This window comes from Eleutherodactylus coqui, chromosome 1 (assembly GCF_035609145.1).
Source record: "Eleutherodactylus coqui strain aEleCoq1 chromosome 1, aEleCoq1.hap1, whole genome shotgun sequence".
In the NCBI taxonomy this organism is placed as follows: Eukaryota; Metazoa; Chordata; class Amphibia; order Anura; family Eleutherodactylidae; genus Eleutherodactylus; species Eleutherodactylus coqui.
Window position 1 is genome coordinate 402,014,623 of NC_089837.1, and position 18,129 is coordinate 402,032,751.

Consider the following 18,129-nt stretch of genomic DNA (forward strand, 5'->3'; position numbering starts at 1 on the left):
TGGGTGGTGCGATATAAGAGCATGCACAAGATTGAACATGTCGCAATTTGTTTCCCACATAGCATCGCATCATGGTGCCACGCAGGAAAACATCTCTCATGTGTCTTGCACAATCTTGACGCCCTTGTGAAGCTGGCTTTAGGGTAAGGTAAGTAGCAGAATTGTTGAGGAGTTTCGGCTGTGGAATGTAATGGGCCGAATGACAAAGCAACAAACTAAGCTTAGTAAAGTTACATACTTGTACTGTCAACCCATACAGAACTGGAAAATAATGAGAGACCATGATGGAGGGGGAGTTTACGTGTAATTCCTCATTGTTACAGTGATGGAATATCGGAGATCTCTAGGTTCTAATTCCTCTTCTAGAAAACTGTATTTAAAGATGCAAAAGAAGTAAATAGGTGGAGCCGAGGAGTTAATAAATACTTGCTGAGAGTATGACACGTCTCAGCAGCATTATGTGCCTGTGGCATCACACGCCTTGTACTGTGTTGGTTCTCACAAACCACCTCCCTTAGGCTCCCGCACATGGCAGCACGGGGTCTGTACGAGGCACAGGCCCAATGACTCCACATTATGGAGCTACAATTGTGCTGCAGTCTGCTCTTTCAGGCACCTTTGGAAGAAAGGGAGAAAACCATCGACTAGAAAAGGAGGTTGATTTCATGCATTTTGTTACCCATTAAAAGCTATCATATCTACAAGATTACTTGGTTTTTCTTGCTGGAAACATTCAGATTTTTCTCTTTGAAATGGGCTAAAATCGACTACGGATGATGCGCTGTGACTGCAAGTGCGGAACCAACGTGAAAAAATTTGACATGCCTTCCGCCGTGAGAATATAGCCTTTAGATACGTTAACATGCAGCGGGAATGCTGCGGATTTTGACTCAAAATCAGCTACGGATCCAACTGCCCGTCGCCTGTCTTACATACTTCACCCAACATCTGCTACTAAGAGCCACCGCCACCAGTCAAGTGATGCAGAAATGGGAGCATCACCTGCCCAGCGCTAAGTGGCAGATGCCGAGTGAGGGCTACACAGAGTGGCTGCTGATTTTGAGGAGGGGGGATCGGTAGGCTAAAATCATCTGGGAATCCGCAACTGATCATGAGTCAAAATGTGCACCAATAGTGCAGATTTTGACTCTTTTTTTGATGCAGAAATACTGTGGAATATTCTGGTTCAAAAAATCTGCAGCATTCCCGTAACCCAAAAACTATGTTCTCATGGCGGTATGCTCGTACATTACAAGTACAGGAAAAATGTGTACAAACACGCAAGTTTAAACACATAGGTTCTGTTTTTAGCATATACATTACACATGTAGCCATATGTCTTCATACATTACGGTTCCCTATATTTCCTATTGACTGTAATCTAAAAAAAAACATTCAGGACTTTTTTACAGACATTTGGGACCAAAAAACATATAGGTTAAAAGTATGAAAAGATACCGCCTTACGATTCCCTAGATTTGCTATTGCTTCTTTTGTAGAACGCTTTTCTATCCCACAAAAAAGTATACAAGCATAAGGGAAGTGAAACAGTCAGGGCGCCCATGCCATTGTGTTTTTTTAACGCGAATGTCAATGGGACTTTTTTAATGTCAAAAACGCATCACACAAAAATCGCAAAGCACAAACTTGTGATGCGTTTTTAACATTAGAAAGTCCCATTGACAATCGTGTTAAAAAAACCTGAAGTGTGTGGGAGCCCTCAGAAGTATGCAATTTTGATTACGTCTTAATACTCTTTTTTTGTATTCCATTTGCCTCTTACAGAGTATACTGTTGGCGTCCGTATACCTAGTGTATCTTTAGCCGTGTTCTCTTATATCTAGCTTCCTGGCTTTTTTTGTGTTGCGTCTCAGTGAAACGCAGGAGGGGCACTGATGCCATTGTATTTTGTGGGGCAGTTCGTGACATCAGTGCCTCAGTCTTGATGCCAGATGCTGCACCGGACAGAATAATGCTGCATGTTGCATCTCTGTCTGGTTACATCCGGCTATGGAGGCCAGACCTGATGTAATAAGGCATCAGTTGTGTCCAGCTCCAGCATGAAACAACCGGCTGGACACATCTGATAAATGAGAACCCAGATTTAATAATATGCAGAGGAAATAATCACTTTTAACTAAGGATGAGCGAGTATACTCGCTAAGGCACTACTCGTTCGAGTAATGTGCCTTAGACGAGTATCTCCCTGCTCGTCCTTAAAGATTCGGGGGCCGGCACGAGGCGGGGAGCTGCGGGGGAGAGCGGGGAGGAACGGAGGGGAGATGTCTCTCTCACTTTCCCCTGCTTCCCGCCGCGACTCACCTGTCAGCCGCGGCGGTCCCCGAATCTTTATGGACGAGCAGAGAGATACTCGTCTAAGGCACATTACTCGAACGAGTAGTGCCTTAGCGAGTATACTCGCTCATCCTTACTTTTAACCCCTTGACTACCAGTGTATATTGGGTCTGATTTGTGATGTGTGTTGCAATAATGGCTATAACTTTACCGATCAATGTAATATGGCTTCTCTATTATCTTACCCCCATTTGATATAATGAATATATAATTTAAACTTCAAAATTTGTCCATGTACCAGTAAATAACCCCTGCTTAGAATGAGCCGGGCGGTGAACTATCTGTAATCTTCTGTGATCGGGGATGTTCATATCTCCTACATCGAACTGTAGTATACATTCAATACCCTCCTCTTATTGCAGCGGCTCATACAAGGATGCCCTGAGTACATGGGACAGGAGGAAAGGGCTTGTCTGCATGCAACAACTAGCAAACCAAATCTTTCCAACCATAAAATGGCAAGAAATGGGATTATCCAGTTACATCCCCAACAATGTGATTTAGCATAACTAGTAGATATTTAAACTCTACATAAGCGTCACTGATGACCATCATAGTGATCACTAGCAGGCAAATTTGCATCTCGATTGTGATCCTTGTTTATGGAGCCTAATGTTCTAAAGTCCTTATATCCTCTAATATCAGCGGTCTATGGGTCCTAGTGCTGCCTATTCCTGAACGCTTTAAACATACGAGAGCTTGAGGCACAAGTTCAGCAGCTTGAAATAAGGCGATTACTTCACTGCTAAGGAAGCAGATCTGGAATGGTGCTAAATGCTAGCGAGTGCCTAAGTCTGTGTACCTTGCATGTTATGGACTTATTAAAGCCTCCAATTCACAGGATGATGCGTCAATGTCTACATGTGGCTCCGGTATACTGACTGCTATATTCACTACATCCATCATAAAATGTAGTCACAGAACTTGATAAAAATCAAGGTCTAACTCATAACAGAATGAGTCATATATAATTATCGCAGCCAACCGCCATCCTACACGCACACAGCTCTTGTAGCAAGGTAATGGAAAGTGTACCGCTTCAGCTCTTGAAAAGAAGTAAAGCAAACATATAACATGTTCTACCATTCACTTAGGCCACATTCACCCAATACATTACACACTGCAATATGGAGCCGTACTGCAGTTTGCATTGTGTGTAGTGTATATCCACTTCCACCAAGAAGTACTGAAGCATATTCTTTAGGGAAGACTATACTGCAGGCTTATATATGCATTGGCCAAATCGCACGGCTCCAAACTGCTAAGCTGACATTGTGGTGCCTATTAGGCTCAGTGCACAATGCGTTTTGCCAGCCGTACTTCCTAAATATTTCCCAATGTAAGGAAGGGTCTGACGTGTGCCACTGTATAAGCATATTGCGTTATACAATGACCAAAGGTTTTTTTTTTACGATGGCTCTCTATACAGGAACTGCTTTGCACTCTCTTGGCTCTATCACTCATGAGATAACCCCTTTAAAGATTTTCTGTCTACCAGATTGACCCCCTTGACTTAGGGTATCCAATAGACCATACAATACAGTTGTTACCAGATGGAAATGGCCAATCAGAGTGGTTGACCTAATCTCGCTGAAGCAGGGAAAGGCACGAGAGGAGAATGGATGTTCAGCCGAATATATCGAAGATAGGAAACCAAAGTTGAGCTTTGAAAATGTATCTCTTATGTCTGGCAATTATAAGCAATAGAAACACCTCATCACTCAGACAATATGGATATATGATACATCATATATAAAAAGACTACCAAGACAAGCGCATAGCACCATTCATTGCCACCCATGTCTTTGTTATGTGATTATGTATGAGTGTTCATAAGTCAAGAACCAAAGTTGGAAGTCTAGTCCACCACCCATAGTAAGTCCAGAAGTTCTTCTACCAGTTGGCATCTGCTCATTTTAGAAATTCTGTAATACCTGCAATGAGTTTATACAGCACTAAACGGGGCTTTTAATGCAATGAATCTGGAACGGTACAGCAGATGGACGTTAATTAATCAATTTACCATGATGAAACTGTGTGTACATCTCACTTACTGTAGCCACCACAATTGTTACAAGGAGGTACATAATAACCATAATAATAATGATCGTTATAAACCATCTTCCCAAAAGCCCAGCACAGATCATATGTTGTTGTCCTAAAAGCTTTTAACGTTCCTTCCTGATTCTTAAAGATTTTCATCTTCTATTTCTTTCCATTCCCGCTTCTTGGATTTCTGACTTCACACCTTCAAAGTTCTATTCAGAATGGTTGGCGATAGGAGACTAAAATCTATTTTAGAATGATTCCCCGTGCCATACTTATGACTCATCAGATATCATACTACGGGAAAGGGATTACGGTATTTAACTTCATGTATACAATTAGGTACAAAACCACCGCTAACAGTGACACACAGTGATACACAAGGAATGGCACTATGCTAGAAAGCATATAGCGGTTTTGCGTTTGACCTCTGCAGCTTGCAGGTATCCATCCTCTCACTTTAACCATCTCATTTTTTTGTGCATATGGACAGCTAAGGTGGTACCATAAAGGCAGTATGTGTAGCTGCCAAGGGGTCCTACAGAAAGGCCACATTCTAGTTGGCTAATCCTATTCTCCGAGAACCTGCATAAGACCCCCTTTTCCAAAGACACCTACAAAAAGAAAGTAGGGAACCAACCCGATAGTTGCTGGAAAGGGCTAGAAGCAAGCAAGTCCCAGGGCCACAGTCTTGGGTGGTTAGTAGTATTGTGTGCAAGCAACAGGGTCCTTCTACACAGAGCGAGTATTCTTCAAAAAATGGTTGCCCATGAGATAATGAAGGATAATCCATTAATGTAAACACGGCCAATGACTGAATGTTGAACGATAATTTCTTCTCTTTTTCTATATCGTTCATTTTAGGGGAATCTTACACAGAGTGATTAATAGACAATCATTTTTACACCATTTATTCCCCATAGCTAGTCCAGTCCATCGTTGGTCTGTCGAATGGGGGGGGGGGGGGCTGGAAATGGGTTGTAAATGACTGAACAATCGCTTTTTACGTGCAACAAGGGGCAAACAACGAACAATGATTTTTATGTCTTCATAAAATGAACTACGAACGATAAGTGAATGAATGAATGAGCGTTTATTTTCGCACAACAATTACTTGAAGGATAATTGTTTTGAGTTAAAAAAAAGCCCTTAAGCAGCTGTAAGAATCATTCATTGTTTGCCAGTCATTCTGTGTAAAACGCGATCGTTCAGCGGTTCACAAACCATTTCCTGACAGTCCGATGACGGACCGAATAAGCTATGCCGAAAAAGTGACAAAAACTATTATCCGCATGTGTTAACAGATATAGTTTGAAAGTAAATGACTCGTTCGCTCGTTCCAACGACTAATTGCTCCGTGTAAAAAGACTCTAAGATAATAAGGAATCATTGCTCGGGGTTAATGTGGCATTGACTAGAGGAAAACCGGGGAAATCACACTTTTTAGAGCCGTGAGGCCCGAACATTCAACATCTTGTCTCTAAAAGCCTTTCTCCAGTATGTTCAATGATACGTCGCATTCCCCCATCATCACATTAAAAGTGTCGAAAAAAAAGGTTTAGTACCGTGTTAGCCAGTAGAGCAAAATGTGATTCTACCCCATCCAGATCTGTTTCACTATGCCTGAGGAAGGATCCTGAGAGGTCTGAAAGCTCGCAATAACATCATGTATTTTTGTAAGCCATTAAAAGGTATCATATCTACAAGATTACTTGGTTTCTCTTACTGAGAACAATCACATAAAAAGTGTCATTACGGTTGGGTCTGTATCCAGAAAGAGAGGGATAGCAGAGCGGCGGTGGCCATGCTCTGTGACAGCAGTGACCTGGCTGGTGGCTTCACGAGGAATGGATAAGAACGTTTACAGAAGTCTATAAACACTGGCGTTTGGGACCCATAGTGTCTGGATCAGAAATGTACCAGGAAAGAAGTGTCCTGGTTGCCAATAACAACAAATATTCAGCTTTCATCTTCTAAACTGCGCCAGAGTGCACAGATAATGCGGGGGGTCATTGGCATTGTGCTAGCTCGCCAGTATAATACACCGGCATGTACATTCACAGTCTTTATCCTCCTAATGGATTCTGAGGGACTTTCCAACAACCTTGAATGTGTAACACTCTTTCATGTATATAGGCAATTCTAGTATGAAGAATACATTAGGGAATTGTTATTTATGCAGCTCTTACTATATTAGTTTAAATTCCCCAAAGACGTTCACATTAAACACCTATTCTAAAGTGATCTTAGCCTAACATGAGAGGTCGTACCAAGCGGGTAACCTCTTCCCTAAATTAAGACTCCTTAAAAGCGGGTTGCTGTAGATCATATATATGGGCAAGCCTTGTGCAGTCATGCATCTCCCTTGTAGCGGCCACTGCAGGAAGAATGTGGAATTACAGGCTGTATATTCCAATGAAGTCCTCCACAACAGTAGTAACACTTGTCTGCTCTGACTGGAAAAAAGATGGCTAAGGGGTGATCAAATAACTATGTATAAATACATGAGGGGATGATACAAGGATCTCTCCCATGATCTGTTTATACCCAGGAGTGCGTCGGTAACAAGAGGGCATCCGCTACATCTAGAAGAAAGCAAGTTTCATCACCAACACAGAAGGAGGTTCTTTACTGTAAGAGCAGTGAGACTGTGGAACTCTCTGCCTGAGGACGTGGTGATGGCAAAATTCATAGGGGAGTTTAAGAGGGGACTAGATGTCTTTCTAGAGCGGAAGGATATTACAGGATATAGACATTAGGTGACCAGTGGGGTTGTTGATCCAGGTCTTTGAGTCAGGTAGGAACTATCAAAGGTTGATTTAGGGATTATTCTGATTGCCATTATGGAGTCGGAAATGAATTTTCCCCCCGAAAGGGGTAATTGGCTTCTGCCTCTTGGAGTTTTTGCCTTCCTCTGGATCAACAGGAGGTTGAACTAAATGGACATTGTCTTCATTCAGCCTAACATACTATGTATGACTGAAGGCTCTTTAAGACGAGCCAACTTTCTGCCTTTTAACAAGCGCTGATCAATAAATAGTGCATTGATCGCGCTCGCTACTGTCGTTCAGATGTGGCAGAGTTCGGTATTATGGGGTGAACAATTGCTTATATGACCGTTTGTCTCCATATAGACAAACTGCGTCCGCAGCACGTCCTCATATTTAAATGGAGGGATTTCCTGCCGACAAGCGAGCATTTTTATAAAAGATCCAATCAGCTGGCAAACGAGTGTTTGCTCATTCATAGGCTGATCAAGGTCATATTCAGAAGGGCCAGAGATTGGGCAAACAAAGTTCACCCGAATGTTTGCGCCCAATCATTGGTCCGAGTAAATGGGCCTTAACAAATGCGGGGTACTTTAATAACGCATTCGGGCTGATACACACCGGCAAGGGAAATAAGCCATATCCAACTTTAGCTGCTCGTTTGCCATATGTGATGGTGTATTTTCTTAGTAGATCACTGGAAACTATAGTATTTGGTCAATGTCACAGGGAAGCACAGGGGAAACTATGGTATAGGTCTCCTCATATCTCAGGTACTGGAGCCAGGTTTTGGTAGAGAAGGGGAACCTTCACACAGGGCATAAAGAACCACAAAAGTATACCAACAACCAAGCACATATTTTTGTGACATGGCTTCATGAACTACACAGTCTAGATGTAAGTACCACAATAAAAAAGCAAGTAAAGTTGTGCTTATGGCTCTCACTGGAAATGGGGAACATTTATTGTATATGTAAATTGCAAGTCTATAATAAACCGAATGATGATAAATGTTACCGGAAAAGCCAATAAAATACAACATTCACAAAAAAATAAAGCCCCATGTAAGTAGCATGTTTCACTAATATTTTGCAGCTGATTAGCTATTTGTGCATGCTGAAAGCCTTTTATTACACTGCATACTTTTCTCCTAAATTGCGGGCATAGCAATTAAGTCATAGTCACTGCAGAGGTGCTGCAGTCAACTGCTCCCACTACTACTGTACAAAGTGGCTCTTCATCGCTGCAGCGAAGGAAATATAGCTTTTTCGGCTTGTAGCTTCTATGTCTCACTTTTACACAATGCGAGTTCCTTTTTTCCAGAAGAGGTCTGTGCTCGGTCCAGTGGCAGTCATGGCTGCACATGAGGCCTAGCCAGCCTGGCAGGGCTACAGACTTAGCCATAGCACTTAATATGCCCTTTGCTGCAGACACACAAATCTCAACTAAATATTTCCTATCTCGCTGAAAGAAAGCTAGAAAGTTATACATGAGCTAATAGTGGTTTTTCTAGGGGATAAAAAAAAAAATCAGATGCCATTAATTTATTCTGCTGGCTGTGTGTTCTCATTAATATTGCATGAACATGGCATAATTGAAGTAGGCGTTATTATCATACAAATCCAATATACACTTACAACCTATAGGGTCCAAATACTCGGAATCGATAACGAGCGGTCTAGATTACGCAACCCTTTACACTTTCATCAGAGGGATAATCTGAAGCAGACATATGCACTTAGCATAAGGTGTTTGCCTGAGCTGTCAAAGCCCACCAAGTACTTCAGCTTACAGCGAAGGGTAAATCTGCAGCATGACATGTAGCATCAGATGGTGTGCCAGCCATAGTTCCTGAAGCCCTGCTCCTGACTTGTGCATGCAACGTACAGTATGCAGCAGACTGCAGCAAACTCTTATTACATCCAGGGGCTCTTAAGAAATCCTCTTACCTTCCACAGCACTTGTTATTCCTCTGCACTGTCCATCCGCCCCTCGCTGACATGCAGCAGCATCCTTCAGACTAGACTAAGGAATAATCTGCAGCAGACACTGTTTTGTGCCCTGTCTTGTTGGCACCCTGGCAGATGCTTTGCCCTTCCAGGGGTTTCCCATCAGATGATGAAGCAGAGAGAGATGGCTTGTACAGTGTCGCTGGATATCTGCAGCCCTTCCTTTCTATCCCTCCCAGTCTACAGGAACCAATAAGAGGCAAGTTCCTCATCCCTAGTTTCTCTGCACTGGCTCAAGGATCCTGATTGACACTGCAATACAGCAGAACTAGTGTGCAAAAACAACAGTGCATCCATACTGATGAAAATGGAATTTCCTTTCCAGAATGTCCGCGTCACCCATATCTGGATCTGATGAGGGGATCTGCATCATGCTACTGCAGGGGTAAGCAACCTTCAACTGTCCAGCTGCTGCTGCTGAAATACAACTCCCAGAAACCTCAGCGCCTGCTTGAAGGTGATAGGGACTGTAACTCAGCAACAGCTGCAGTGAAAAGCTCCTCCGTCCTGCTGAGTAAACAGGAGAGCTTTCTGCACCACAACCAACATCACCCAGCTCTCACCATTCCTGCTGCAGTGCCACTGCAGTCTACCAGCTTCATGCACTACCATCCACTCCTGCATTACCCCTCCAGACATTGCTGCAAGTCACTGCTACACCGGCTTATAGCATGCATATACTCAAACATCTTATATACAGATGATACAGGTCACCCTCCAGTAATCATGGTTAGCAATGTGGACCTCTTTGCTACACTGTAACCATAAATCCCCCATAGGGTAGGTTTAGGCAGCCCTCTACTGGAGAAAACAGCAAGCCACAAATGTGCACCTTTTCTTGCAGTGGCATCACTAGTACTGATACATGTAGCAAGAACTAGTCTGCTACTATATGCTTATACTGATACATGTAGCAAGAACTAGTCTGCTACTATATGCTTATACCGATACATGTAGCAAGAACTAGTCTGCTACTATATGCTTATACCGATACATGTAGCAAGAACTAGTCTGCTACTAGCTGCTTATACTGATACATGTAGCAAGAACTAGTCTGCTACTAGCTGCTTATACTGATACATGTAGCAAGAACTAGTCTGCTACTATATGCTTATACTGATACATGTAGCAAGAACTAGTCTGCTACTATATGCTTATACCGATACATGTAGCAAGAACTAGTCTGCTACTATATGCTTATACCGATACATGTAGCAAGAACTAGTCTGCTACTAGCTGCTTATACTGATACATGTAGCAAGAACTAGTCTGCTACTAGCTGCTTATACAGATACATGTAGCAAGAACTAGTCTGCTACTAGCTGCTTATACTGATACATGTAGCAAGAACTAGTCTGCTACTAGCTGCTTATACTGATACATGTAGCAAGAACTAGTCTGCTACTAGCTGCTTATACTGATACATGTATCAAGAACTAGTCTGCTACTAGCTGCTTATACTGATACATGTAGCAAGAACTAGTCTGCTACTAGCTGCTTATACCGATACATGTAGCAAGAACTAGTCTTCTACCAGCTGCTTATACTGATACATGTAGCAAGAACTAGTCTGCTACTATATGCTTATATTTATACATGTAGCAAGAACTAGTCTGCTACTAGCTGCTTATACTGATACATGTAGCAAGAACTACTCTGCTACTAGCTGCTTCTACTGATACATGTAGCAAGAACTAGCCTGCTACTATATGCTTATATTGATACATGTAGCAAGAACTAGTCTGCTACTAGCTGCTTATACTGATACATGTAGCAAGAACTAGTCTGCTACTATATGCTTATACTGATACATGTAGCAAGAACTAGTCTGCTACTAGCTGCTTCTACTGATACATGTAGCAAGAACTACTCTGCTACTAGCTGCTTCTACTGATACATGTAGCAAGAACTAGTCTGCTACTATATGCTTATACTGATACATGTAGCAAGAACTACTCTGCTACTAGCTGCTTCTACTGATACATGTAGCAAGAACTAGTCTGCTAGTATATGCTTATACTGATACATGTAGCAAGAACTATTCTGCTACTAAATGCTTATACCAATACATGTAGCAAGAACTAGTCTGCTACTATATGCTTATACCGATACATGTAGCAAGAACTAGTCTGCTACTATATGCTTATACTGATACATGTAGTAAGAACTACTCTGCTACTAGCTGCTTCTACTGATACATGTAGCAAGAACTAGTCTGTTACTAGCTGCTTATACCGATACATGTAGCAAGAACTACTCTGCTACTAGCTGCTTATACTGACACATGTAGCAAGAACTAGTCTGCTACTAGCTGCTTATACTGATAAGTATAGCAAGAACTACTCTGCTACTAAATGCTTATATCAATACATGTAGCAAGAACTAGTCTGCTACTAGCTGCTTATACTGATACATGTAGCAAGAACTAGTCTGCTACTAGCTGCTTATACTGATACATGTAGCAAGAACTAGTCTGCTACTAGCTGCTTATACTGATACATGTAGCAAGACATAGTCTGCTACTATATGCTTATACTGATACATGTAGCAAGAACTACTCTGCTACTAGCTGCTTCTACTGATACATGTAGCAAGAACTAGCCTGCTACTAGCTGCTTATACCGATACATGTAGCAAGAACTAGTCTGCTACTAGCTGCTTATACTGATAAGTATAGCAAGAACTACTCTGCTACTAAATGCTTATATCAATACATGTAGCAAGAACTACTCTGCTACTATATGCTTATACCGATACATGTAGCAAGAACTAGCCTGCTACTAGCTGCTTATACTGATACATGTAGCAAGAACTAGTCTGCTACTAGCTGCTTATACTGATACATGTAGCAAGAACTACTCTGCTACTAGCTGCTTATATTGATAAGTATAGCAAGAACTACTCTGCTACTAAATGCTTATATCAATACATGTAGCAAGAACTACTCTGCTACTATATGCTTGTACTGATACATGTAGCAAGAACTAGTCTGTTACTATATGCTTATACTGATACATGTAGCAAGAACTAGTCTGCTACTAGCTGCTTATACTGAAACATGTAGCAAGAACTAGTCTGCTACTAGCTGCTTATACTGATACATGTAGCAAGAACTAGTCTGCTACTAGCTGCTTATACTGAAACATGTAGCAAGAACTAGTCTGCTACTAGCTGCTTATACTGAAACATGTAGCAAGAACTAGTCTGCTACTATATGCTTATACCGATACATGTAGCAAGAACTAGTCTGCTACTAGCTGCTTATACTGATACATGTAGCAAGAACTACTCTGCTACTAGCTGCTTATATTGATAAGTATAGCAAGAACTACTCTGCTACTAAATGCTTATATCAATACATGTAGCAAGAACTACTCTGCTACTATATGCTTGTACTGATACATGTAGCAAGAACTAGTCTGTTACTATATGCTTATACTGATACATGTAGCAAGAACTAGTCTGCTACTAGCTGCTTATACTGAAACATGTAGCAAGAACTAGTCTGCTACTAGCTGCTTATACCGATACATGTAGCAAGAACTAGTCTGCTACTAGCTGCTTATACTGAAACATGTAGCAAGAACTAGTCTGCTACTATATGCTTATACCGATACATGTAGCAAAAACTAGTCTGCTACTAGCTGCTTAGAAGAAAAATAAATCAGAGCAAATGTGTTACATTTCTTGACACAATGAAGCTGCTGCATTGCTTAATAGCCAGTCAAGAAAGACAGTACTTTATTCTTGTATTTGCTACAACCGAAATGTACACTTTATTTACACAAATTTATAGATTTTTGTAAGTCCCATAAAACTACAATTCTTTTTCAGAATATAAATTCACTTTGGGGCAAGAAAAAATTGTGCTAAAAATTTCTTGCATCTTATAGTCTGCAGTCAGGAATGCCCGACGGCGTCCAGAGGGAAGGCAACTAGGCCACTGAATGAAGCCTACTCCCACCTTGGGGCCTGATCCAACTACCACACATCATGTATGCCAGCCAACAGCTGCTGCTCTCCTACCCACATCTGCCAATGGTCACACTAATGCCACCTTGACCTGTGCCTAGGCAACGGGGACAATCAGCTCATGCTCCCATTTACATTTGTGCTATACCCTTCCAACGGGATTTTACATAGACCAGGCCCAGGTGGCTGTAATTTGCGGCATGCCACCCATGAGAGGCACATTGCACGTAGCAATGACATTTTGTGCTTGCTGCATGCCATCCATTGCCATGCACTATCTTGGCATTAATACACATGTAATACGTGCCAAAATAGTGCATTCTACGATTTTTCTTGCACCCGTTTGTGTGAGATTGGTAAAACCTGGAATACACTATGCACTGGTTGTCCGACATTGTGTAATACTGTTATTAATCTATTTCTTTATTCAGGCTAAAGAAAGATGAGAATGCAGAGAGGAAACGGGGTGCTCACGAGGAGTGTGGGGGAACCTCAAAAGGAGGAAGCTGCAAGCAGTAAAATGTGGAAGGCAAGGGAGTGACAGGAGTAGACAAGGGTCAAACATTGGGGGAACACATTAATAGAAGACAGCACTGATAAACAGACTGAGGTGGCATGGCAGAAGATAAGCAGAAAGAGCAGTGAACTAGACAGCAATGAACACAGCTAGATGAGGAACACTCCTGCCCGGACTGCGCTATATGAGAGCGTACCCCTCCAGCAGACCTGGGTCCCTCTACAGGTGCCACCTTCAGTGCTCTTCTTTCAGCAAACTTCTTGGTGCACCTTTATAACTTTATTCTTTATGCATTCATTCATTATACCAATGCCACTGACTTGTTTGCACAGTGCCACCCACCCTTTCCTCTTCCCAGTGACAGCATTCATCCGTTTTTACTACACATAAAAGGGATGTTTTCCTGCTATTATATGCCTGTGTCATAGGTATAGTATAAAAGGCATTTAAAAGCTTGCATCAAATACTTAAAGGGGTTGTCCCGCGAAACAAAGTTGGGGTATACACTTCTGTATGGCCATATTAATGCACTTTGTAATGTACATTGTGCATTGATTATGACCCATACAGAAGTTATTCACTTACCTGTTCCGTTGCTGGCGTCCTCGTCTCCATGGTGCCGTCTAATTTTCAGCGTCTAATCGCCCGATTAGACGCGCTTGCGCAGTCCGGTCTTCTCCGTGTTGAATGGGGCTGCTCGTGCTGGAGAGCTGCTCCTCGTAGCTCCGCCCCGTCACGTGTGCCAATTCCAGCCAATCAGGAGGCTGGAATCGGCAATGGACCGCACAGAAGACCTGCGGTCCACCGAGGGTGAAGATCCCGGCGGCCATCTTCGCAAGGTAAGTAAGAAGTCACCGGAGCGCGGGGATTCGGGTAAGTACTATCCGTTTTTTTTTTTTCAACACATGCATCGGGTTTGTCTCGCGCCGAACGGGGGGCTATTGAAAAAAAAAAAAAACCCGTTTCGGCGCGGGACAACCCCTTTAATGTAAAAATATTAACCCCCTCTTCTGCCCTAGAACACCAAAGTTAGGGCACTCTCACAAATGCGCTTTTTACCGCAACAAACATGGCGTTTGGAACGCGGTGGTAATCGCAGTATAATGCTCCTATTGATTTCACCTTGATCGTGGCGTTAGAAAATGCCGCATTTTTCAAGCTGTCTACTCTTTTTTCCGCCTTTTCGCACTTTTTAACGCACCTCATCACCTATCACAATTAAAACAGCTGTAAAATCGAGGCATTTTGACGACATTATGTGTGAGAGTGGCCTCAGTGACATTAACCTCTCCGTTGGCCACCAGGAAAGTGTTAATTATTATGATTTTTTTCCCCTATTTTTAGGTGCATTTTATAGATAAAAAAATATAGTAGATCTGCTTAAAGCCGACTGCACACGACCGGGTCGGATTACACACGTAGGAGACGGCAGTGGAAACCGACCCTGTGCCCAACCGGCATCCGCATATACATGATACTCTTCTTCTTTTTCTGTTCTGCGGATGGTCCGCACAGCGAGCTGGCAGACATGCGTGGTACAGTTTTTCTTTTTAAATTCCTGCTTTTCCTGCGTTGTCGCTAGGCGATAACACTGGTACCCGCAACCTTTCTACAATGTCATTGCGGATGGGCCGCGGGTCGGATGGCTTCCATTGACTTCAATGGAAGCTGTCCGCGCGGAATCCGCACTGAAATAGAGCATGCTGAGATTTTTTCCTCCGTGAGCGGAAAAATCGCAATTGGTTTCTGCTTGTGTACAGGAAAAGAACACTATTCTATAACATGATATGGGTGGAATGTGCCGCGGAATCCGGAGGCGGACGCCTGCTCTGGATTCCGCGTTGCAAATCTGGCTGTCTGCAGCCGGACTAAAGTGGAGAAAAAAAACAAAGGAAGGGAAATCAAAATATTAAAATCCTACAAAAAGAAATAAAGCCTGAAGTAATAAAATATACTGCAATCCCTATTGGAGATACCAGGCCACAGAGAACATGAGGCCACATGTTCCTTTTCCTGAGCACTAGTGCTTATGTTCTGCTCTGTGCTGCCCTACAACGATGACCACTCAATAAACCTAATGCGTAGCGGAAATGAACCACTATAGGATGTGTAACATGTCCCTGGCGGTTCCCTCGATTGAAGGGTCTTCAATGCAAAATCACTAATCCACTTCTTCCAAAACAGCAGAAGCGTAAACTAGAAACAGAGCAGAGGACTATGAAGCACAGAGAAAGACTACGAAGTCCATTCAGTATGACTTTTGATTATTTGATGTGGGTTTTGAGTGACCTTCTTCTTCATAAGATAGACTAGTAATTATTACCAAATTATAATACCAGTGTTTCTGGTGGCGCCACACAACTTTGCTACATGCACGTCACACACACAGCTGTGTTACATGGGCATATGATAGACACACACAGCTGTGCTACATATCATGCGCCTGACAAACACAGCTCTGCTACATGGCATGTCCGTCAGAGACACAGCTCTGCTACATGGCATGCGCCTGACAGACACAGCTCTGCTACATGGCATGCGCGGCACAGAAACAGCTCTACTACATGACATGCGCATCACAGACACAGCTTTGGTACATGACATGTGCCTGACAGACACAGCTCTTCTACATGGCATGTGCAGCACAGGAACAGCTCTGCTACATGCCATGCGCGTCACAAACACAGTTTTGGTACATAACATGCGCCTGACAGACATGACATGCCTATGTTACAAACTCGGCTCTGCTACATGACATGCGTGTCACACACACAGCTTTGGTACATGACATGCACCTGACAGATATGACATGCGCATGGTACAAACACAAATCTGCTACATTATATGCGTGTGACAGACACATCTGTGCCACAGTACATGCGAATGTTACAAACTCAGCTCTGCTACATGACATGCCCATCACAGATACAGCTGTGCCATGGTACATGCACGTTACAAACTCAGCTTTTCTACATGACATGTGCGTCACAGCACAGACACAGCTCTGCTACATGACATACGCGTGACAGGCATAGATGTGCCACAGAACATGCGCATGTTACAAACTCAGCTCTGCTACATCACATGCGCATCACTGACACAGCTTTGGTACATGACATACACCTGGCAGACATGACATGCGCACGGTACAAACACAGCCCTGAAACATTATGTGTGTTTGACAGACACATCTGTGCCACAGTACATGCGAATGTTACAAACTCAGCTCTGCTACATGACATGCACGTCACAGATACAGTTGTGCTACAGTACATGCACATGTTACAAACTCAGCTCTACTACATGACATGCCCGTCACAAACACAGCTCTGCTACATGACATGCGTGTGACAGACACAGTTTTGCCACAGTACATGCGCATGTTATAAACTCAGCTTTGCTACATGACATATGCATCACAGACACAGCTTTGGTACACGACATGTGCCTGACAGACATGACATGCGCACGGTAAAACACAGCTTTGCTACATTATATATGTATGACAGACGCAGCTGTGCCATAGTACACGCGCATGTTGCAAACTCAGCTCTACTACATGACATGGGCGTCACAGACACAGCTGTGCTAAATGACATACATCCATGCTGACTATACACATTACACGCACAGCACATTAGACAAACAGCCACCCACAGCTCTACTACATTTATGACACACACAGCTCTTGGATACAGTGATGAGCCCCTGGTCATGTAATCCCTGACTCCACCCACACAGGTGATCACATGATGGTGACGTCGTCACAGGTCCTGGCTGTTTCTGTTGGCCTATCCAGTATACAGTACTACCAAACTTCAGAATAGCTCCTCCCACAGCAGTGACATCACCACAGGTCCTTCAGCCCACCAGATCTCAGTGATGACGGTAGGTCAGTGTCTTCTGTCAGGACTGCTGAGTTGTCTCTGACATAATAAAGGCTTAGTTGTATTCTCAGTGTGTTAGGACCTGCCATGATGTCGCCAGGGGGCGGGGCTATATCTGCCAGGGGGCGGGGTTATAATGTCACCAGGGGCGGAGCAGCGACGTTGCCAGAAACGCTGGAGCACTGGATGGGCTATTAATATATATATTATATTTTAAATTAACATGTTGCGGAATTAAATCCTGAATTACATATCAATGTGCAAACGGGTTTTGTGTATATTTTTTGCACACCATGTGGATGATTTTCAAACTTTCATCCACTTTGCTGTTACAGCTACTGTAAATTCCGCAGCAAATCCGCCCCGTGTAGTAGTATTGACCCCATATATTGGGGGACCCAGTAGTAATATTGTGTCCTATATTGGCCCCAGTAGTAAGTGTCCCGTATATTGGCCCCAGTACTAATAATGTCCCCTATATTGACCCTAGTAGTAATAGCAGTGCAGATTACAATAGGGGCGATTGGGATGGCCGTTGGCCTCCTTGGAGTCTCGAGCCCGGGGCGGTCGCCCCA

At 43.0% G+C, this 18,129-nt stretch overlaps 1 protein-coding gene across 14 annotated transcripts in view; it reads right to left on the reverse strand.

Moving 5' to 3' along the window:
- Positions 1-18,129, reverse strand: part of MBNL2 (muscleblind like splicing regulator 2) — a 146,447-nt gene that overhangs the window by 78,683 nt on the left and 49,635 nt on the right. The window contains exon 1 of one of the 14 annotated variants that reach the window (XM_066580377.1): positions 9,119-9,277. The exons of the other annotated variants lie outside the window; for them this stretch is intronic. The gene's annotated coding sequence lies outside the window, so the exon portion shown is untranslated. Of the gene's footprint in view, positions 1-9,118; positions 9,278-18,129 lie in introns of those variants that run through there. 14 annotated transcript variants of the gene reach the window in all.